This window comes from Strigops habroptila, chromosome Z (assembly GCF_004027225.2).
Source record: "Strigops habroptila isolate Jane chromosome Z, bStrHab1.2.pri, whole genome shotgun sequence".
Taxonomy (NCBI): domain Eukaryota; kingdom Metazoa; phylum Chordata; class Aves; order Psittaciformes; family Psittacidae; genus Strigops; species Strigops habroptila.
This window is the reverse complement of record NC_044302.2, coordinates 48,181,978-48,206,511: the sequence shown is the minus strand read 5'-3', so window position 1 is coordinate 48,206,511 and position 24,534 is coordinate 48,181,978. Positions and strand designations below refer to the sequence as shown.

Here is a 24,534-nt window from a genome sequence, read left to right as displayed (position 1 = left end):
TCCCTTCTCTGCGGTGTTATGCTCTCCGCAGATACCTCTCTGAGTCCTATGGGTGACGGCTTTAGTCTGGGATGGGCGAGAGGGTTATGGCAAACTGTCAATGATGTCCTGAGCTTTTCTCTGAGAGGAGGACACCAATGCTGATGGTGGGAGATTATTCCTCTTCTCTCTAGGATCCAATCTGGCTTATTTTTATGCATTTTCTAACATACCTTACACCTTATTTTTTCTACAATGTCCTGCAATTCCATTGTACTATATGTGTTCTCTCTTTGCTCTCTTTGTGACACCTAAAATCAGCCTGACCCGTGCCATGGCTGCATTCCTTTAAAGACCAGTGACTGACCATTGGCAGGTTGGTTGGTTGCAGCTCCATGGGCTCTGGTACCGCCTTGTGCCCACAGCTTTGAGGCCTCTTTTACTACGCCATGTCTGTTCTCCTCCATGCTGCATTTTTATCCTAGGTTCAGACAGTTCATTTTACACAGAACAGTGACTTGTTAGTTTTACCCTTTAGGTAGAGAAATACATGAAAATTATTATTAAAAAAGGCACCACATTATGTAACCATATAAAAGTAAGCTAAAGCTAAAACTGGTTAGGTAACAGCTACCACTTTATTCAACAATTGCTGTTACAGTTAAAAGGACCAGAACAAAACTCCAGGCTGGCCAGCACAAGCCCTGACAATGCAGATCTGACAAAACCTTGCCCTTGCAGAATTAATTCAGAGCTTGTGTTTTGTTACTATGTTACTATAACTTGTGTTATGTTACTACTAATGGGGCACATTAGGACTTGTAGTAGGTCCCCTTTACCATTTCTTCACAAGTTTAAACCTGTGTTTCATAAATGCAGGCTATTCATGTCACATGTCAATTGTCCATTCATAACTCCATCATGATTATGGTTATTCAATAGGTGATGGGATAAGAAGAGCTGCAAGTTTCTTCTTGGAGTTTCCAGTGGAGCCATGCAATGTTGTACCAATCTATAAAGCTAGGCATCAATCATACAATAAGGCCATAGTTAAGCTTAAAAGCCACCATTGTGTATCTACTTACCCTTGCATGTACAGAAAGAAGCAAGCAACATCCATGTGATGGCTGACATCTTGCCCAACAGACCAGAGACTGACCCTGACTCCTCCAAAATGGAAAGCTGCTTTAGCCTGCATCCACTTCTGCACAGACATGTTGCAAAAGACATGCAGGCACACGAGGGGTCTGTGAGACATTTTTCGCTAGTTGGTCTCAACTGCTCATCATTTAAAGTGGCAAGCACAGACCAAATCGTTACCCTCCACTGCCACTGACATCCACTAAAGCAGAAGCATCCACAGGGAGATGCTTCTGCTCCTCTCACAGTTGGATGCATTAATAACCTCCGCAGAGAGCACAGCTGCCATAAAAATGGCCTGGGCTGAATTTTAGCAAGCATGGCTGAGCTAACTGTAAGTCACTGAAGGCAGGGATACAAATACCATAAATAACAGAGTTCAGCAACAGCTAAAGCTGTGCCTCAGTTTAACTAGAAATTCAGCTTTCTGTCTCTCAATACCTGATGAAGGGTACCAGAGCTGTGTGTCTCCATGCATTGTTCAGGTACCAAGCATACTATAATTGAGAATTATTAAAAAGAATATCACTGGTTAACTACATTTGCAGGCTATGTTGTGAACCTGTGTTCTGAGTCAAGTATTGCCTAACCTCTCACAGCTGCCAAAAAGCCATTGAAAAGCCAGATTGCACATTCAGCGAATTCAGCACAATCACAGTCCCAGACCCACCACCATACCTGGATGAATTTACTACTGCTTGGCAAGCTACAGTGCGCTGGTCTGGTATTAATGAGTGTGCAACCACTTAGTGCTGAAGAATATGAATTGGACTCAGAGGACCTCTCCTTGTACACAGCAGCTGAACATTTTTACCTGCTCTTACTGAAAAAAATGGGATGTCTCCAAACCCCACCTCCCTGCACATCCTGGCACAAAGCCAAAAAACTCTGCAGGAAATTGACAGAGAGATGGATGACAGTGGGAAGGAGGAGATCCACTGTAATGAGTTTGGTCCCGTGGAGCAAAGCTCACAATAATAATGATTGGCATAAAAGAGTCCCAAGGTAAAGCAACACAACAATTATCACAACAGGAGGTATTTGCTCGTAAGAGAATGGTTGTGACAGCTAAACATAGTAGGATTCCTCAAGCAATGAGGAACATATGATAGTGCTTTTCATTAAAGTATAAATTACTTTACTTTTTTTTTTTTGAGAGTTACTTTCAAAAGGATCTTTTCACTTCAGGACCTGTTTGCAAAGAGATATCTGAGCCCTAAGATGCAGAACAACAACATGTCTCCTCCAACAAAGGGATGGAAATATTTAGTGTGCTGGTGATAATGACAAGTAGCAGGACGGAATCTAAGACAGAAAAGTTATGTGAGGTATCAGATTTAATACAAGTATTTCTAGCATGGAAATCATTGGCAAGATTTCAGCACACTACAAGTGCTACATCTAGCCAATCATACCAAACACACAGCACCAGAGCAATAGGTGCTAATATGCATGAGCTAATAGCCTCTTCCCATCTCTCAACTTGAGGATCAGGGACGTAGTATGACATCTCTTCAACTCTCAGTGGATATACAAATAAATAAACAACTGAAAAGTAATTGTGTTCTCATCTTTTTTAGAGAGCTGAGAGCTGCATACTGTTTTCACCATGGTAATATCCACACAAATTACAATGTGAAATAACCCCCACAGCCATTATATGCCAGTTGTAGATTCACTGTCCAAACCTTGACAATGCTTTTTCAAATTATCTCTGTCTCTCTCAGTGCTGCTCTGTGGACATAGCAGGACTTACAGAAAGCCAGAAAACTGCAAGATGTGATATGAAGAAGTTTCTTGACCTTTGCATCAATAATGGGACAGCCTGGCCACTGCCATGGCTGCCAGTGACTTCAACTGGGTGAGATTTCAAGTTTGCTTTTTTTCAAGATATTGCTGTCAGAGGAATAATTTCACTGTTAAACTAGCATGTTCTCTATCACAAGGCAAGGCTTTATAAAAGACAGGAAAAGGCAACTTGATTCATATATCTCTCTGTTCAAGACTCTTCTGGAGGAAGTCTTATCCCGTACAGTCCAGAAAGCAAAAGGTACCGAAGGTATGCACGACTCTTAGGCCATGTCTCAATTGCCCTTTGTGGTACCATCTATACGGTCACAGCAATGAAAGAGTGAGTGAGACAAATGTGCCAGAAAGGTCACACAATATAAAAATAAAGCCCTCACTATCACTATAGCTGTGTTTCCGCCAGCACAGTTGAATTTGCTCATCAACGATAAGTATATACAAAGGCGATTAGAATTGCAATCAACAGAAGTTTGGGTTTCTCTGCGTACTTTTGTTTTCCCTGGAATAATCTAGCAGACTGTTGCCAGTCCAGGTAATCTGCCAAAATAATTCGGAAACTAATTAAGTTATATAAGCTTTTTCCAACTCCATGATCTTCAGGTACTTTCCAACCCTAATCATCCTATGATTCTAGAATTCATGTGACTGCTAACAGACAATCGATCAGTCCTATTCACTATCACTAACTCAAATCAAATGAACGGCTCTCCAGGGTGCAGAGGAACTGACTGCACATTGTTACTGAAGACAAAGTGAGTCTTGTAACTAAACCATCAGTGATCTCTGGGTTAACATATAAAAGGATTTTACAAAGTTATTTTGAGCACTTGGGTCAGTTTTATTCTTCTGTCTCTAACATAATGTCTGCAATGGATCAAGGGCAAGTAGAGGCCATTGTCTGTCAGTAGACAATATTTTCAGAAAAGTTAGAGTGATGCAACAGAACTATCAGGATTTGTAGGAGGAAAGTATGAATGTAAGTAGGTGAAGAGGAAGACGGACAGGGAAAGTGCTAGAAGAAACAACAGAAGAAGGGTTAAATAGAAAGGCATATATTAACTGTAAGAATAGCTTCACTGAAACTGAAAAGATAAGCTGCCAAAAGGATGTGTATTACACAAAATATGCAGGTAAGGAAAACATGAGAAGTGTGAAATGCAAGAACTTTGCCCAAGATTTATAAGATGGTTGAAAAGGTAAAATTAAATAAAGATAGATAGATAGATAGATAAATAGGTAAATAGGTGAATTATCTGTACTGGTACCCACTCCTAAAGATTGCAGAAGAAAAGTAGGTCTAAACCCTATTCACCATTGCCAGCCAAGCAGAGCCCCAGAGACACACAACAGGACTCAGCAGCCACCATCATTGTTGGGTGCCCTGTCCGAGTCACACGAGACTGATGATGTTTAATATACTCACTAACATGACACAAACTGAGACACTACAGAGAAAGGGCTCTCCCATTAAACTGAGTGAAAACAAACATGGTACTAATAAAGTCCCAACAAGCACATAACTCATTCACACGTTTTTCATAAACACAAATTTTCAATTGTTGTGGTTTAAGCCCAGACGATAACTCAGAACCACGCAGCCGCTCGCTCACTCCCTGCCCTGTTCTTCCTCCCGGAGGGACAGAGGGGAGAATCGAAAGAATGTAACTCCCATGGGCTGAGATAAGAACAGTCCAGTAACTAAGGGATAACACAAAACCACTACTGCTACCACCAATAACAATAATGATAAGGGAAATAACAAAGGGGAGAGAATGCAATTGCTCACCATCCACCGACTGGCACCCAGCCCGACCTGAGCAGTGATCTGGGCCTTCCGGGTAACTCCCCCCGGTTTATATACTGGGCATGACGTGCTGTGGTATGGAATACTCCTTTGGCCAGTTTGGGTCAGGTGTCCTGTCTCTGCTTCCTCCCGGCTTTCGCTCCTCCCTGACAGAACATGAGACTGAGAAAGTCCTTGATCGGAGTAAACATTACTTAGCAAAAACTAAAAACAGTGGTGTGTTAACAGTACTGTTCTCAGACTAAAGTCGAAAACACAGTACTGCACCAGCTACTAAGAAAGAGAAAAATGACTGCGACTGCTGAACCCAGGAAATCAATAAATCCACAAGCTTTGGAGGAATTCAGTGAATACAGAACTATAAACGTAGCAGGTAGCTTGAAGAATAAATTCAAAGAGGTAGAATTACAGAACTGAAGGCAAAAGTGCAGACTAATAGATGTGATATTGCCATAACTAGTGATAGGCCACAGGATTTGTATCAATTCTGCAAAGCCTCCAGTCTTGTCCAGCTTTGTCTTGGCCATCCTGAAGCTTTGATTTATCTTGCATAGCTGTCTCAGCAAGTAACAACCAGGTTACTGTTCCCCTGATCCACTTTACCTCAACTTTCACTGTTAGTGTGGTGCAATGCCTATTACTGCAACACTTTTGGTATATTTCTGCATCTAAGAGCCTTAACATGAAACTATTTTGTGTAGAGCAAAGTAACTACGAACCTAGAATAAAATCACAGCACGGATGACAGTAGACTTTGAAATCACAGGCACGGTGATATGGAGGTGCCACAGTTGTAAACAACTCAGCAACAGTTCTGAGCCATTAAAAGCAAGGCAGCCCAGTTTCTCAGCATTAGAAAGGAACAAAGCAGAAACATGACAGGCAGAATAAATTCAGAAGTAATATGAAATTGTGGACCAATAAAGATAGGGCAAGTATTTGTCTGTGTTTGGAGAGGTATAAAAATAACACCAAGCAAGCCCAAAATGAAACCATCAACATCAGTGTTCTCCTTTCAGCAAAAACCTCAGATGCTGGTGGCTTACCATCATCTCCTTTTCTTGATAAATACTAAAGCCACTGATCAAAAGACCCACAGGGCTCAATGTCCAAGTGCAGAGAAGTAACGAGTGGTGTTCCTCCGGGGTTGATGTTGGTACCAGCGATGTTCAACATCTTTGTCGGAGACATGGACAGTGGGATTCATGCGCCCTCAGCAAGGTTGCTGATGACACCAAGCTGTGTGGTTTGGTTAATACGCTGGAGGGAAGGGATGCCATCCAGAAGGACCTTGACATGCTTGAGAGGTGGCCAATGCCAGCCTCATGAAGTTCAACAACATGAAGAGCAAGGTCCTACACCTGAGTCGGAGCAATCCCAGGCACAGCTACAGGTTGGGTGGAGAAGAGATTCAGAGCAGCCCTGCAGAGAAGGACTTGGGGATGTTGGTTGATAAGAAACTGAACATGAGCCGGCTTCAGTGTGTGCTCACAGCCCAGAAAGCCAACCATATGCTGGGCTGTATCAGAAGAAGCGTGACCAGCAGATTGAGGGAGGTGACTCTCCCCCTCTACTCCACTCTCTTAAGTCCTCACCTGCAGTACTGCGCGCAGCTCTGGGGCCCCAAACACAAGGAGGATGTGGATCTGCTCAAGCGGGTCCAGAGGAGGGCCACAAAGATGACCAGAGGCTGGAGCACCTCTCCTATGAAGACATGCTGGTGGAGCTGGGCTTGTTCAGCCTGGAGAAGAGAAGGGTCTGGGCAGACCTTAGAGCAGCCTTCTAATACCAAAAGGGGACCTACAAGAAATCTGGATAGAGACTTCTTCCAAGGGCACGTAGTGACAGGACAAGGGGGAATGGTTTTAAAAGAGGATAGATTTAGATTAGACATTAGGAAGAAATTCTTTACTATGAAGGTGGTGAGACACTGGCCCAAGTTGCCCAGAGAAGTTGTGGCTGCTCTATCCCTGGCAGTGTTCAAGGCCAAACTGGATGGGGCTTTGAGCAACCTGGTCTAGTGGAAGGTGTTTCTGCCCATGGGAGGGAGGTTGGAACTAGATGATCTTCAAGGTCCCTTCCAACCCTAACTATTCTATCACCACTGTTCTATGATGGTCTTGTTGAAAGCATTGTGTACTGGACTTAAATAAACAGCAAGAGAGAAATAGGGATTATATAACCACTGGACTCTGGGAGCAAAGGCTTTAAGACAAGCATGAAGTATAATTCTGCAAACCCATTTTGTGTAACCTTATCAAGGCAAGATGTTACACACATAGTCCTTGGAAGCTAGAAGAAGGATGGAAATGCTTGCATTTTCTCCTGGATGGTAATAGTTCTCTTCCTGTCTTTCAGTGCACGCAACGCAGGAAAGCATTTTGGTTTTTAGGCACAGCAGTGCAATCAGAAATGTTTTTGCTGGAGCTCAGCTGTCTTGACCAGTCCCACACACAAGTTCAGTGCTGCTGCATGCATAGAAGAATGGCTGTTTAACACCACTTTCACAAATGACATTTTGTTTTGAGACACTGCAGAAGACTGCTCAGAATATGCCAGCTCAGGCTGCCTCGCTCATTTAAACGACTGGAGTGAAACACCATTATTATGCTGTTTATCTCCATACAAATCAAATACCTTCATTCTTTCATCCACATTTACCAAAACGGCATTTGACTAACAAATCTAGGTCATCTGACTAACAAAAGTGGTGTGTGGTGGGGATGTCATTCTGACTTGCTAAGTATGATACTGCAGTAGAACAAAAGATGGAAAATAAGTCACATTACCAAGACAATCTTACAAAATTATGTTTTGTTTACACACAGACCAACAAACCTGTGGTGTAGAGGGAAAATGATTTCATTAAAATCAGTACAAGTTTTAGGGAACAGATGCCTTTGTTTAATTTTCAGTTTGAATTAGCTTAATATGGTTTTAAAAATGCTATTTTCTAAGCCAAAAGAAACAAAAGGCATACAGAAATCATCATGTCGTAGTCTTCACTGGGTTATACCAAAGGGACTTCTCAGCCTGAAAATACTGATCTCTGTTCCTTGAGGTAATGAACTAAACGAACTGTTCAAATAGTTAGTTACCTCCTACACTGGTAGTGAAAAATAAAAAGATGACAGAAACCAACTGGTTGTCAATATCAGACTTGCAGCAGCTACATTTTCTTTGCATGCTTTCTTTTTTTGTCTTTTTAGGTGCAAGCACAGAATATGTGTAAGTGTAGGCTTACACACTCCAAATGTCCTCCCAAGGGCCATGAGGAAGCCTCACCTAAAATTAGATTAGGTAAAACTGTACCGAACATACTGCAGTTACATAGTGCCATTAAAGTTGGGAAGAATTTAACTCTGCAAAAGCATTCTTTTCAAAACCAGAACTTTTCAACAGAAAACTCTTTGGACCTTTTTAACACCCCTTTTTACTATCCTGAGCTGACAGAGAGCATGTTCCGTGTGTGCTTGTCAGAGAAAAAGGAAGTCAGAGCAGAAGGAACCCAAACCCCTGACATACTTGTTATCAAAAGTAATTTTAAATTTCAACTTTATTTTGTAAGTTTACTACACCTAAAAGCCTCTACAATTAACCACAAAAAACCCCTGCAACCCCAAAACAACCAACAAAAAATGCTGAAAGCTCCAACTTTCAAAAAACAAAATTAAATGCACAAGCATAGTTCTTCTCTCTCTCTCCTACCTTTTCTCCCATTCTCCTCTTACAGGTTTAAGTGTCATATTTGTGGATCAACAAGGTTTTCTGAGTACAAATACAAATAGCATTTTTTTTCTTCACATTTCCCTTAATCTTTTTCAGTTTAAATATTTAGGTTCTCAATAACAAGCACATGCTCAGTAAACCTTTATTTCAGCTGATGAATGTGCCTTCTGTCTATATTTACCATGAATATTTTATGATTCCTGTTCACTTTAGTTCTAGGAAGAAGAGGGAGGGCTGTTAAAATAAAAACAAATAAACCCTAGGATTGCTTTCTAAACGGGTAACTTGTTCTCCAAAGGTGGTTTTGACTAATGAAGAGGTTCTTCTGTTTGGTGTTTGTAAACCTATTGCCTTGGCTCAGAAGTCAGAGAAAAAAGTTACTTCTTTCAGCTGCTGTGCATCATGGCAAACACAGAAAACAACTCACCCTTCCCCTAGCGTAGTATATTCCCCCTTGCTATTTCCTGACAATTGAAATGGAGGCTATATACCTCTGGGACCAGGTTTTAATTTTCTGCTTGTTCTTCTCCTGTTACAATTCTCCCTGGAGAATTTGATTTGTAACTGCGAGCCAGTGAAATGCTTTAAAAAAACATGCGATGCTAAAACAAAGAAAAGGACTCCATATATGCCATACACCTTGCTCTTTCTAAATTTCTTTGCATTGGTATAAAAATCTCGTATTTATTCGTTTTAACATTATTCCTGTCTCACTTGAAAACTCACTTCCTCCCCGTCTTCTCGGTTTTAGTCACTGCCTGTTTCCCTTCCTGCAATCCCTCCATCTTTCCTTATTTTCTGCAGACTGAATAAGTAAGGCACCAACCTGCCCCCATCAAGGGAGTCCCGATATTTTGCATACATAGAAAGAAACAATACAAGCCCAAACCCCTTTGCCCATACACCCTTTTTGACAGAGGCATGACCTCACATGACCACCATCCCTGCCAAAACCCAAATCATTTCCCAAGAGCTGGGAATAAGGTTGTTTCCCTCATTTTTCAGTCCTGCATTTAGCAGCATCCTGATTTCAGGTTTCTGAATCAAGGAGAATGATGTATCTGTTATGTTACGTTCATGTTCTGTAAAAGGCTTTCCAACACTGGAAACCAGGTACCCTTAAAAAAGCAGTTGATGCCCACTTCTGATGATAAACTGGCAGGAAACATATCCACATATTTGATAGCATATCTATCCTAGAATTCTGGTTTTGTTTAAGACTCAAAACTGAAAAGTACATTAAGATAATTCTATTTTAGTTACACCCAAAGCCAAATTACTGCCAGATTGACTAACAGCCAAGTTTTGCATCCTTTTCCAACTTAAGGGTTTGCAGCAACATAAAAGACATCTAAATACATTCCTCACATGAATAAACATTGTCTTAAACATATCCCTTTTTTTGCGTTATGCAGTTTTCTATTGCATAAAGTCATGACTCTGTTACCTTGAGGGCACATTCACAGTGGGGGTGATAAAACTTGTTCCACCCCCAAGGAACCCAGGTTCCCATTGCACTGCAATTGATAATCATTTTAACGCCTACTATGATCCTTACTGTTAGCAACAGGGATCTGAGTACCTTTTCAAAGAGTCAGTCTTGTAGGTTTTGTGCATACACTGAAACCTTCACCAAATGATAGAAGAATAACAGAGACTTGCCAGAAAGCAAACACATCCTCAAGTTCAGTATTTTAAAAAATAATATGTGAAAACCTTTAAAGTCAGTATCTCATGTATGACTCCTGTTTTCTGAAGCCACACTGTAAATCCCAGGCATTCATTTAGCCTAGGTAGCATAAACCAAATGCTGGGACATGTGGTATCAACAGACGGGCACTGAGACAGTGCCAGGAAAAGCTGCAGCAGCTCTGATCTTCAGTAAGAAATTCAGCCTCCTTCAAGCTAAGAAAGAACCTTTGCTGTCAGACCTTCAGCCAGATCAGACCTGTAATCAAAGAATAATCTTAAAAATAAAGCTCTGTAATAGAGAAAACTCCAAAATTCCAGGAAAGTGAAACTGGAACCTACTAGTCTTTCACTTTCTCACATTTTCCTTATCATTAGATGTTCCAAGGAGAAGTATTTACACACAGACAAGTTGGATTCTTTATATTCAGTGGATTTACAATTCATCTGATTTGGGCTCAGAGAGGCATAACATAGTTCTTTGATGAATTACCAACAATGAAGACTTTTTAGCAGGAATAAAGAGTTAACACTTCACAATTTAAGGAGAGACAAAGTTACTTGAGGTTAGTAATATTTGTTCAGTCTCAGGAGTAACTGAAAGGGCAAAAAAGCAATTAGACACAAAGGAATTATAATATTACAGTGTGTTTTACAGCAGATTTCAAAAAATCAGCACAGAGGCTTTCTTGTTTAATGGACTGTATAATATCAGATACTACTGAGCAATGGAAATGAGATTAAAGAAACTGTAGATAGACTCATAAGGCTTCAGTTTCACTTGTAAGAACTGCTGCATACAATCTCCTATAAGCTTCTTTGAATAACTTCAATGCTCTTTATTTCTGCTCTCTATTTCTCCATGTCCCTATGTACAACTTCTGAATTGAGAAGTCCTTCAAGCGCAACAAAGTCCTGATTTTATAAAGGCAGGGTGCTTTTTTACGTGTTTGGTAGGCAATGAGGAATTAAATAGTAATCCAGGATTCTCTCAGGAGTCTCATTTCCAAATGTTGTTCATTTGCCTGTCACCCACAATGGCAGTTTTTTCCTACTACTGTCTTTTCCTTACTGCATAATCATTTTTCAAAATTCACTCAATACGAATGATATCTGCAGCTACTGTATTCAGAGGGCAAAAGTATTTGCCTGAAGAAAGCAAAGCCTGTGGGCTAGTACCGAATGCAGAGACTGCATCCAGACGTCTCCTTAGCCCCAGATGCTTTAAATAGACGAAGTCTCACAATCCTGCAAAGCATAAAACTTGCTCTCAATTTTAACTATCATTTTTATCCACCACATTGTTCTCTGAAGCCAAAAGCACAACTTAATCTTTCTCTGTGAACTGCAGTATGATTGCAGCCTTTGTCCTGTAGATGTAATTCAGATCTGCATTACATAACTGTGAAGTGAGCGAGTTGACATCTGCAGTTATTCTGTGTTTACCTCAATGCACTGAAGCAACAGGACACGATGTTTTACAAGCAACTGCAATAAAACAAAAAAAATAAAACCCAACTCAAAACTTCTGGAAGTCAGCATTAAGACTTAATTTTGGAAAAGTATTCAATTTATCAGGGAAATAAGAATGCCAATCCATAAAATCTTGCTTCTAAAGTGGACAATTCCCTGAAACAAATGAAGACCAAAGCAAAAATAATGTACATTTCCAGGAGAAGGATAAATCTGCAAAACTGCCTCACCGTATGATTAGAAACTTGCAAGGACCATTATGAAGAAGAAACCACTTCATAATTAAAAAGCAAACAAAAAAGCGCTAGTGTAGATGAAGTGTTTCAGGCAAAGTGTTTCTTTCCTAATTTTACAGACTCACAGACTCTTGAGAAACATACCAAATCACAAGAGTAGTAAGTGCAATTCTTCGTTTTTGAGCAGTTTCCATTAGGAGATCGGCAGCATGGCTAATAGGAGCCATGTCTCCCACATCCCAGTCCACTACCCCACCACTATGCTACCATGAAAATTAGATAAGGAAAAATAAAAGAAGCTTATTTCTAAATGTATTCACTGTTTTCGTATTCCTCTGACATAGCTGAAAGTGCAGTGCATACTCCAATAAATTAAGATGTGGATACTTCAGAAGTAAAAGCTGCAAAAGGCTTTTAGAGCTCCAAGTATAGCACTCTGTTAAATTACCACATTATGCAAAGGCCTTCCTGGAAAAGGATTATACTGTGAGAAAGAGGGAGACAGTGATGGAGAGAAGGAACAACCTACTTAATGCTCTGATTTAGAAAAGCTTGAGAAACAGTGCAGTAATTTGTGTTCTGACAGAGCTGTGGGATGGCCAGCTAGACAGGACATATCTGGATGTCTAACAGAAGCATTAAGAATATAAAGTTGTTTGTCTGGATGGACAGGAATAAGCAAAAGGAGATGCTGTATTGGTAGAAGTGGACAAGAATTCCAGGAGCAGTAATGGGGAACACATTGCTTCTGCTAAGCCCAGAAGGTTGAAACCAGACACAACCACAGCACCAATGACCTCCATCTCCACATGAGGAAGATGGCAACAGGACTGAGCAACACTGCCTATGCCATTTCCCCAATAAGTGAAGAATTTCCTTCCCATACCTACCGCAGAAGCAAATATTCCAAACAATGGAAAACAGACAATGAGCAGCAACCTTGTTTGAGATTCATGAAACCACAGGAAGCAAAATCTTTGTGCACAGGACATTTCCACAGGACGTGCAGCCTCCTAAAGGTTATGAAAAATCTGTCCCAAACCTACTATGTTGTCTCCAATCCAGAAGGATCCTAGGGATATAATGCAATGTCAGACACTGGCTGCCCTTGTACCGTGTGTTGCACACCAGTGGTGCTGGACAGAGTACTCGGGAATGCAGGTCTTGGTACATACAAATACATAGGTGTGAGAATGTGAGTAAAAGAAAACTATGAGAGAATAGATGCAAGTAAAATCAATTTACTCAGAGGCTTTGTAAATAAGTACAGCCTTTCTATTCCGTAAGATCTCACACATAGTTTTGTTATAATTATTTCCACCAAACATGGTATTCACCCATTCATATGTTGAACTGCCAGTCTGGGGATGCCAACTGGATATATCCAATACTCTTCCTTCTCTGTGCCAGCTCTGGATATAGCTAATCTTTGCTTTCTGGCCAACAGTTTGTATAGCTCAAGTATTCTCCAGAGAGATTTTCAAACCAAGAAGAAGGTGGGGAAGAAAGAATTTGGAACAGGCTTTCATGAAATTTTCCTCAATTTTTGATGTGAAATTTGGAAGCCTGCCATTTTTTGCTGGTATGGAAAAAATATTTGCATTTTGGGCAGTTTTTACAAAACTATTTTGCGAAAAATGTCTTTCACTTGACAATCTTTTCTTTTATCTTTTCCACCTTTATTGTGTATTCTCTCTTTAAGTCACACATCTCTGGTAAAGAGAAAAAGATGACAATGAAAAAAATACAATATATACAGTGACTGGAGGAAAAAAAAAGGCAAACAAACACCAAAGATCTAAACAGATTGAACGTCATTCCAAGTTTGTTCTTATTTCAGGAGAAATTGCAAACAAACTGAGATTTTTGGTATACGTTCCTGTAAAAATGAATATGCCATTCCATCCTGTGCTTTCTTACCATTGACTTGTTTCTAACAGTTATAAATAAGCAGAAACTAGTAAATAATAAACAGTTTGTACATATCTCATTAGAACAATGAAGATGTAAGAGTTTTCATCCTAACAATTCACTTGTCATCTTAAGTTGCTGTCTGTAAATTCTAAGACTCAATTTCAGATGTGGTTGTTAGGCAACCAAATGACAACCAATATCATCATTTTTTCAAATAGCTATCTTCATTTACAGTCAAATAGTGCCTATTGTCCTCTACTCCTAAATAGGATATAGAAGGTGTAATAAGTGAGTTTATATCAGTCAGGAACTACACGAACCTAAGAGTGGGAAAGAAAAAACAAATTTTGACTTCTGACAGCTCACCATCTTAGTAACTACTGCACACAGTAATTAGACATGGTGGAGTCCATCAATCTTCATTAATGTTTTCTGTAAAAATCAAAGCATTTTCATTATTACGTTCACATACCTGGTAAATCATTTCTGAATGCAGTAACATGGTGTCCCTTTTACTTCTTCAAGCCACTTCATTTTGAAAAGCCATACCATTGTTTCCAAGTGGAATTTCTGAACAACAAATCTACTATTTTCTATTAGATCACAGAACAAAGTTTTTTAAGGTCTGAAACAGGTGCTGGCATTTTGAAAAGGATGGTATTGATTGTACAGGTCATTACACAACAGTCATTCCCTGAGCCTGCTGAAATCAGCTGGAAAAATAGCTATCACAACAGGACTATATTCAGCACAACAATGCTGTTTCCTCTGTAGAAAATATGTGTCAGCTGATGAGACTATACTCAATTGAGGTATCAACCACATTCAGTGAACCTTAAACAGAGTGCTTCCAGAAAGAACTGCTTCTGGCAGTGCGGAGCTTCCCAGAAATCCCTCTTACTAGCAATGCAAGAAACTCAGCAGTAAACATGGAAATGCCAAAGTTAACAATTACAGAACACAAGGTATTAATCTTTCTAAATATTCTACAGCTAGAACCCACATTTTCCAGCTTCGGAACAAGAGTCAAACCTCAGGTATGGGATGATTAAAGGCACCAAATGCAAGCCCTTACCACTCCTCGTCTGCTAACACAGGACAGAACTCAAAAGATGGGTTACATATGAAAATGTATACACCAAGCAAATTTTGCTATTAATTTCTATGAGTGACTGCAGGATTTTCACATCTTTAGGGAGGTTAGGAAGGATGATGGTTTTGAAATTTTCACTTGCAATGAAAATGAAAGGGCCTGAAAATATTACCTGAGTTAGACTTTTGCTTTACATATTAATAATTCAAACAAAAAGCTCTCAGTCTGAGATCTCTATGTATTTTTGTTTGGTTAATATTCATTTTTTAAATATGTAAGATAGTTTCTTCACATTACGGTATTTGCATATAATGTTTGTATGATAGCATTGTTCCACATTGTGATTTCCCATCCTTTCTATACTATTAAGATTCTCTCTCTCAAATCAGGATTCTCCTTCCCTTTCAACAGCTCAAGAGAGGTGAGATGGCCAGGATTCTGTAATGCCCATGCACTAGATCAAGAAATAGAACTGCCCAAAGGATATACTGTATCCTGGCAAACTTGTGTTTTCATTCTGCGTTGGAAATTGCCTACCTTTTCAAGATGCAATCCTCCTAAAATAGCCAGCCCATTTTCAAGTCCACAAGTTCAGGATCATGTTTTCACTCACAGAGACTTTTTTTCTCCCTTGATCCCTAGTCAGAAGTGACTAGTATGTATTATGATAAAATATATCAACATATTATGATAAAAGCTGAACTGATGCCAGTGTACCTCATGAAATGTTTTGGATTTAATGCAACTGGGTTCTCAACAGCTCCACTGGAAGCACTTCTGTTTCCACAAGCAAGAGGAGAGATGTCTTCTTCATGCGTGAAAGAAAAGTCAAGAGAATTTGCCAAATATTACAGTGTTCAGATTTACATGTTCTCTTACAATACAAAGAAGCAGCCACTTACTTGGAAAAATAGTCCTACATTTGACAAATGAAAATGAATAATCCATCGGCTCTACCCGTTTCACACTTGCTGAAGAAGCTCTTGAACACATTTATTTACCATTCCCTCCTGTTACTGTAAGGCCTATGTTTTCTGATTTGTTAGGCATTCCATGGAAACAGTTGAGCTGGCACATTTTCTACAGTGCATTCAAATAAAAAACAACCCAAATATCAAATGGCATGTCCAAATATCTCCAGGCTTACACCTGTTTATGCTGCTCATCCAGCAAAAGCGGCCTCCGGGAATTCCTGCCTGACTTGAATCCTCCTGTTTGTGCACTTGCTGTTGTTAAGGAAGCAAATGAACGCACAAGGCTTTCACCTCTGCAGGTGGAAGTTAGCACTCCAAAATCAGTGCTATGCACTTCAAAAAGGCCTGTCCTTGCCATGCACTTGAGACACCAGATCAGGACTCTGGAAAGACAGTACCTGTTCCTAGCCCTAGCACTACACTGACTGACTTTAGGCAAGTCACTTCATTTCTGAGCTTCACAACATCTTATTTTTCATAATAAACTTGTCCAAAGAATTCTGGGAGCTAGATGCTACACTGTTGTCCCTCAGACGAAAAGGAAAAGCATGTTACAGCTAGGCTATGGCTACTCAATGCCCTAAAGCCAAGTGAAGTGCAGCCAAGTGATCGTGTGTGTTTTGGCACACTAAAAAAAATTCCAACTCTTTTTTTCACTACCGACCTCTTAAAGAATGGTAAGATGTTTTTTTTTCCCAAACTATTTTAGTGGAAAATTCAGAGTAGTCAACATCATTGCAGCACAAGGCTTCTTGTGACCCATTACTGGGATGACAGTGCTGCAAAAAATCCCCAAACAAACAAGCAAGCCCTCTGCAGCACTGCTTATGTGGCTTCTCCTATTTTGACTGACACACTGGAGGTAACCGACAAAGTTAAAAGGGTAAGTTGTGACAGCATGAAAAGAAATGCCCACTCAAGCCGAAAAAAAAAATCATACTATATTGAGAAGAAACAAGAATATGCAGCATATAGTTTCCGCTGTATCAGTCTATAAATTGGGGTCAGATTTCTTAGATATCACACTTTGTTTGTGTGTTTGTTTGCTTGTTCGGGTTTTTTTAATACACAGACTCACTTCCTCCAAAAATGCCTAAAAAAAAAAAAAAAAGTTAAAACTCAACTTTATGGGGAAAAAAAGACTCCATCCCTCAAAAAACAACCAATCCCAAAGAAAATCCCACCCTACACATCTAATCCCTCTTTCTCTGGTCCAGTTAAGCCTACCTCCCTACTCAGATCAACAATTTGTTTCCCCAGCTCATGGAACAGCACCTAGTTCTGTATGTTTCTCATCTGTTACACAACCAGAACTCACCTTGCTCATTTATCTAAAGTACTGAACTAAAGGCAAGTGACAAGTTACACTGGTATAAAGGTGTGAAATGCTGATTTCACTGTATTCCTAAATTATTGTAAATACTGAAGTCTAAGTAGGTAACGGCCAGACTGTGGCACTGTGAGTAAAACTGGACTCCATGCGAAGTCTTAATGGAACCACCTATTGAGTGAAGTACGGTAGAAAGAGACTAAAAGACATAGTATCAACTCATCAGCTTAAATCACTTTGGGATTCATTTTCTCACAGATAACTTCCCAGATACTTGAAAAAAACTCAGTTCCTTCATACGCCATGGAAGTTATATTGCTGTATTCTCCATGAGACAAAGGAAAACACATCTTTGCAAAGAGTGCACCAGATAAGGAGAATGCCTAGTCACAGTAACAGTTATTTTGCAACCAGACATAAGAGTTTGGATTAACTGTGACCAACAATTGCTGTACTGAAGTTAGAGAATGCAGTTTCTCACAAAGTCCACATAGATCATGCTCTATGATTCCTTCATTTTTAAATGTGAGCAACCTTCTGATTTCTAAAAAAAAGTAATCCTGTAATTGCTAATGAAGCCACATTCTAGTTAAAAGCAAAACCAAACCATGTTGCCCCTAAGCTATTGTACTGAATGAGTGAAACTGCTGATTTTTAATTAATGTATTCTAGTCTGTCCTGTTTCAGATCATGGCCCTATTAAGCCACCTGTTAGTTCACTGGTAAGAGACATGTTTTTCCTTTCTACATGGACTCATTAGTAATAATAGACCTCCCTTTTTTTTTTTTTCCAATTAAGGCATTTCAAAGACAGTCTGCAATAAGCTTTTCATCTGCAAATGTTTTTGTACAATTTAATACTACGAACTGTAGTATTATATTCAAATAACACATATTAAATTTCATTTGGCGTGTGGGAAAATAAAATGAAAGGATGAATTTTGAAGCACAAACAGGATAAATAGATAGGATTCTACTTCATCGTATTGAGTAATTGCATCCTGGCATGGTGCCCAAAACACATTCCTCATGAGGAGATACAGTTTACAGCACGCTGCCAACGTCTAACTTCCTCAGGCAAAGGCTAGATGACTCTGACAAATCAGAAGTTTTACAGGTTTGCTTGCTATTGCTGTATTATAGGTTCCTGGAAATTCGTTGAACTGCAATTCATCATTACAGCGCATTAACAAGGTCCATAAATAGAAAAACTGTTAATTACACCTGCGTTGTGAAGTGTTTACTTTGCACTGTCTGCATTCCTTACATCTCCCAGGTTGCAATGGGTTCTCCTTCCGGGCTGCTCCTTACCCTGCTTTAAGGACTGAAGAAGGCTGTCATCACTGTTTGCGCCGTAAGGAAACACAGTGCTGTTCCCATCCTGCTGCTGCTGTGGGGCTGGGCCATCTATGCAGCCTAAAAAGAATTTACATTTAGCAGATCTCTACCTTCTGCTGGGTTTTTGCTTTGGAAATATGCTTTACTTCTGGCATTGTCTAAACTGCTTTATTCTGGTCTATAAGAAGCATTCTCAATACCCTACATTCTACTTTATTAATAAAAAATTAAAGAGCACCAGTCTCCTACTCCACGCATTATAAAAGAAAAAGATTCAGTTCCTGGTTGATAGAGCCATGTTGTCTGTTCTGCAGCAGATGCCATTGTTGGCTGCAGTTGCTTGCCCTGCAGAGTCGCCAAAGAGGATATTAAGTCAAATATGCCATTTTCAAAATGCAAATTTTTGTTTTCTCACAACAGTCATTCTTCTGTATGTTATCCTCCTGCCATGATATCACCTATTCACCCTATCAAAGGTGTTTTACCTGACTGTCAGGTAATTCCCATGGCAGTACCCTTCACATGATCCAGCATACTATGTCCAAAGACCTTGGAGACATTTGTTGTCTAAGTCCTGTTCTCAGAGGGAGCAGGCAGAGGTGATCTGTGGCCCAGTTGTTTGATTTCCAAAGGGAAGGTGAAAAAAACATATTTCAGTCTAGTACCATAAACCCAGCCTGCTTCTTTCTCAGTCACAAGCAATTTCTCATTTAGGAAGGTCCACAAAGCATGCAGCTATTCCCTTGCTTCTTAACTGACGCTCAAGGACCTTTTTTACTGCGATTGCTCATTCTGAAGTTTAGCAACATAAGCATTCCTGAAAATTATGTGGCCAGCCTGGACAAAATGAGGGTTTCTATGTCAATCCAGACATAAACACAGAAGCTCAGAACTATTAATTCATGTTCCAGAAACTGCAAATACAAGAGAGTAGGGCAAAAATTCTGTTGAAAATTCTACTCTATCTTGGCTAACCTAGTTAGTTGCCTGGAAAAATATTTAAACTACAAGTGTGACCTTGTGCTAGTTGCACTTCATCTTTTCCACGCTATAGAGTAAGATTTTCTTTGTAAGAAAACCAGAAAGAGACAGAAAAAGAGGCATGTCTCTCTGAAGATCTAGAATCATGGAATGGTTTGGGTTGGAAGGGACCTTAAAGATCATCTAGTTCTAACCCCGCTGCAGGGGGACACAGTGGACACCTTCCACTACACTAGGTAGCTCAGAGCCCCATCCAACCTGGAAGACATAGCTGTGGATCTCTTCTCCTATAAGACAGATTTTTAAGCTCAAAAGTTTGATCCTCTTAACTAATTCTTTGTGTGACAAACCTGAACAAGAAGAAAATGCTCCTGTTTTAAGGCAAAGTGAAGTCAAGATTTCACCAGTCCAAAACACAGAAATTAAATGGACATTTGCATTGCTCTGCATTTCTTTTGATGGGACCTGAACTTGCAACTGAATCAATTACAGTCAGTTACTGTTCTGACATGAGACAAGATCGACAGGTTTGGTACTGGACTTTTTTACAGGCAGCCTAAGATCAGGCAACTGTCTACACCTAGACATAGCATAACTGTAATTCTCTCTTTCCAGGTCATAATATACCTTTCAATATTATACAGAATCCCCACTAAAATCAATGACAGCTTCACAAAAGTAACTGCGGTTATACCTGGATCTCTTAGCACATATACCAAAGGCTGAGGCTCTGTTTCGTTCAGTTTAGAGCAATCTCCAATAATTTTTAGTGTTCACTGAAAGGGAAAGTTAAAAAAAAAAAAAGAAAAAGAACTTATTAAAGATAACTTTTTTTTTTAAATTGTTTTTGGCAAGGGCAGACTGATCTTAAAAGTGTTTTTATATTAATACCCTTTTTGGGCGGGATTTGAAAGTACTCTGGAGCTTTTTTTCAGTTGAAGTCTGAACAAAAGCAATGCAATGAGAGTACTATGCTTTACATGCTATGTTTATGGACCTGGAAATTTCTCAAAGCCAGAAATGTCTCTTCTGCATGGAAACAAAGCTAGAAAGAAGAAAGACTAATACTCCAATAAACACACTGAATTACTATTAATGATCAGAATAAAAATAGACAGGTCTCTACCAGCCTGAAAACACTATAATGCTTGTTCCTAACCTGGCATTTTGCATTAATCCCTCCTAATAGGAAAAAAAACCAAAAACAAACTAAACACAAAACCCAACACTACAAGATTGAGTATCTAACTTATGGCATTTGACTGTAACTGTATTTCCTGTTGTCTTTCAGCAATCATGCCAGTTTTAAAAGACATCTTAACCTACTTTCATAGCAATTCTCAACTCCATTACAACATTTTTGAAATGTGAAATATGAGCACAAAGAGACTGTTTAATGTGCTGTGCTGGCCTTCAAATATAACTACAAAACTAAACAAAAGTTTTGACATCCTGTGATTTAACTTGCTCAAACAGATGCAAAAGCTTGCCCACACGCGGGCAAGCTTTCTTTTAACAACAGAGGGGTAGGGACAGGTGCCCAACTTCGCATATGAAGGTAAGCAAAGTCTGAAGATAAAGAGTGACCCACTTAAAGCATGTTCCACTTTAGATTTGAGAAGACATTACCCCAGTCAGACAGCAGGGGATCTGTTTTGAAATTTGAAAATACTTTCTCCTTTGCTCAGCAAGGGTAATGAGATGAAAGGGATTAAAGACCTGAGCTGTGACTGACAGCAGAAAAAGTTACTATTTTTTAGCAGGTTAGGATGACAGCAATGTCCTGTTATTCCTTTACATCATCACTGCAATTATAGCAGTTCTCTTTCTTGTCTCAGTGAAAACATTTCTATTATCATTATGTTTAAAGAGGGTTTGCTGAGTGATGTTTAGTAGTCCCATTTGAAGTCTCTCTTGACTGAGCTGTCAAGAAACCCTGTGCCTCTTTTGAAATTTACACTTTGACAGAGGCTGTTAGCAGGTTTGGGTGTATGTGTACAAGCTGAAACTTGGTATTTCAAAGGGTTACATACCAGCCGTATAGATACCACAGCAGGCTTGTAGGTGACTATACAGACAGGCACCTGGCCGAAAACCCACACCTTTCACTAGGATTACACACTGCTTCTACATCCACCTGCAAGCTCTGAGAGACTGCCTGTAATTGACATTGCAAAAGGACACACTGCAACACAGCCAAGGGGTAGATGGGAGAGACTACAGAGCCTGCATTTAGTCATGCATCACTGCCCGAGTCAAGATATATTTACAGGCCTCCTGTGGGTGCAGTGACACTACTACCGTGACAGTATCTCTCTGTTGTGGTCTAGCACAGAGTACAGAGCTTGCCCTTTAACCAGGATATAGGCTCAATGGCAGATCTTGGGGGAAGGGTGAGAGAGGGCGCTAATTGCTTGCTCTGACCAAGTATGTTTTTAAAAAGAAAGTCACTGTTTGCTTTGTGTCTAACACCGTGGTATAGAAATGCAAAATCTGTATTTAAAGATGTCTTTTGATTTCAGGGTATTTTTCTTGTTAATTGGATTTTTACAAGACTGCCTAGAAGAAGGGTTCTTAGAAAGGAAAGGAAGTGGAAGCTCTTTCCCCTCCTGTCTCTCGCTCTTTTTTCCCCTCATTCCTCTCCTCCTTCAGCATTTTCACCTTTTCTTCCATACATTTAGGCAGCCACACCTGTGGCTGAGGGGTCATGGCTGGTTCCAGATGACTCCAAGGACCCATGGATGAGCCTGGAGCTATCTGGAGTCATCTGGCACCAGCCATGGCCAGCCTTGGGCATCCTCCAGCTGAGACACTGACACTGATCTTCCTTCAGAAGAGATCCTGAAACTGAGTTGAGACTGACACAGATAGATATTACAAAAGATGTGACTGAGGGGGAGAGGGAAAGGAAAAAAAAACAGCTCACTGTTCTAACACTTGTTTGCAAGGGACTTTAGTGTATTTTTGTCAGCTATTTGTGCCCAGGTCAGATCACAGTAGGAATGGAGGAAGCAGCAGTTCCCACCCTACTCACTCCCCAGCCTTAGATTTTGAGGGCATTGATTCATGCGTGTCCTCCCTGCTGGGCTTGTGAAGAGAGGAGGGCAGGCAGCCGGCCCCACTGCTGCCCCAGTGCCCTCCCCGTCCAGCTCACCCTTCTCCCATTTCCCATCCACTGGTCCTAGGAAATCTTTCCCAAAGCTGCAAATGGGACAGGTTGACTCTCTCCTTGCTCCTTCTCAGCTCAGCAAGATAGACGAAATCACATTACCTTTGCATGAGGAGAAATGGGTGACATGTCTTCAAGGCACAGAGATAGCTAAAATTTTCTTTCCATTGATGCTGAAGACATAATACACTGAGTTTTAGCTGTATTTGACAAAAAAAAAAAAAAAAAAGAACGAAAAAAAAGTAAATCAAACAGAAAACCACTACCACCAAAACTCTACAAAGTTATGTCTTTGTAGTTAAAGAACAAGACATTTCCTTGGGTCACTGCACTGCTGTTGGATTTGACATATATGATGCAGGTGAGCAGCTAGGTAAACAGGAGCTGCAGATTTCCAGAAGGTAGAACTGGCCAAAATAATTGATGCAGCCGCTGATGCAGCTGCTCTGCAGGACCTGTACCCATGGAGGCTTGCGATGCCTGTGCTGCCCTAATGAGAACTGCACAGGAGCCTCCAGGAAGTTTTGCTTTTGATCTATTTAATTGACTTCAAGGGAACTGGGGTCTCCTATTCAGGATTCACATTGCAGCAGGCTGCCACCTTACTTCTAAGAGGCACTTCCTTGAAAAGCCAAGGAATGGATTAACACTGTGGCTTCATTCACTAAAGATTCTTAAAGGCAAGATGATATGCAGTACAAGCACATGGAACAGCTAGACTGATCCCAACAGAAAGGCTAAGACTGCAGCACTAGTGAATTTGAGTTGACCTGAAGAACTCTTCATTCAAACCAAATACAATTTTCAGTCACAGCTAGGGATGATTAATATAGATAAAATGTCTCTTGTTAAATCTCAAAGAAAAGGCAGTTACAACTCACAGAAGATGATGGCACTGTCCTTGGTTTTGCTAGCTCTGCCATTGACAAAAGTTTTAACTCAAGAAACAAACATTGTTTTGATGCAACCATTAAAGTCCAGTGACACCATCACAAAGTTTAAAGTTAGGATGCGTTCAAGTAGTTTGTTAAACTTGGTGTATTGTTAGCATCTCAATATGCCATACTACAAACACCACAATATTTTATGTTATTACTTGACAGTGAATGGCTTTTGACAGAGGTCTTTCTTTTGACAACACTGTGCTGGCTATTGCATTTACTGTGCAGGGATTTCAGATCTCTTTCTTTCCACTCATTGCTATGATGTCTGAGTGCTTGGTTCAGCTTTCCCTTATGAATGGTTATGAATTAGGCAGTCTAAAAAGTCACAATGCTTCCCTATTGTGACAATACTTCTCTATGCAGGATTTTCTACAGCACTAGTCTTAAATTATTCATTCACTGGCATCAGCACAAAATGTACCAACATTTCCTGTGTGAGGAAGGTTCTGAAGCAACCAAGGCTGGCTGCTTCAGAATACCTTGCCCACAGAGTTCCATGCGCACGCTCAAGTGACAGCGCTGTGAGTAGCAACACATATCCCAAAGCATTCTTTGCCACTATTCAGATGAAATAATGCCTCCAAGACTACAGGCAGGCTTTTGCATACTCATTTGGCTGTGAGTCTGCAACAGAGTTTCTAAGTAGATTTCAGCTCTCACAGTTTAATCTCAAAGGCCTGGTTTTAAACATGCCTGATTTACAGAGCCTTTCAGACAAACTGATGTTTGAATTGGAGGCCAGAACACAGTTTTGGCATCCTGTTACCAGCAAACCAGAAACTGGTCGGAGTAAAAAGAGAATAACCAATGCTCCATTCTGGGGATTTAGTCTTTGTGAATCATGCTGTCTCCAAATTATTTAGGATTTGTTTATGAGGAGGTCACATTAGAGGTGATTACATACTCCATTGAATATTAAGGACTGGCCTTTT

At 40.1% G+C, this 24,534-nt stretch overlaps 1 protein-coding gene across 4 annotated transcripts in view; it reads right to left on the bottom strand.

The window, feature by feature from the left end:
• PLPPR1 (phospholipid phosphatase related 1) overlaps positions 1-24,534 on the bottom strand; it is a 127,702-nt gene that overhangs the window by 81,158 nt on the left and 22,010 nt on the right. The window contains exon 1 of one of the 4 annotated variants that reach the window (XM_030470441.1): positions 22,761-22,858. The exons of 2 other annotated variants lie outside the window; for them this stretch is intronic. The gene's annotated coding sequence lies outside the window, so the exon portion shown is untranslated. Of the gene's footprint in view, positions 1-14,139; positions 14,155-22,760; positions 22,859-24,534 lie in introns of those variants that run through there. One more of the 4 variants, XM_030470440.1, reaches the window with a different exon arrangement.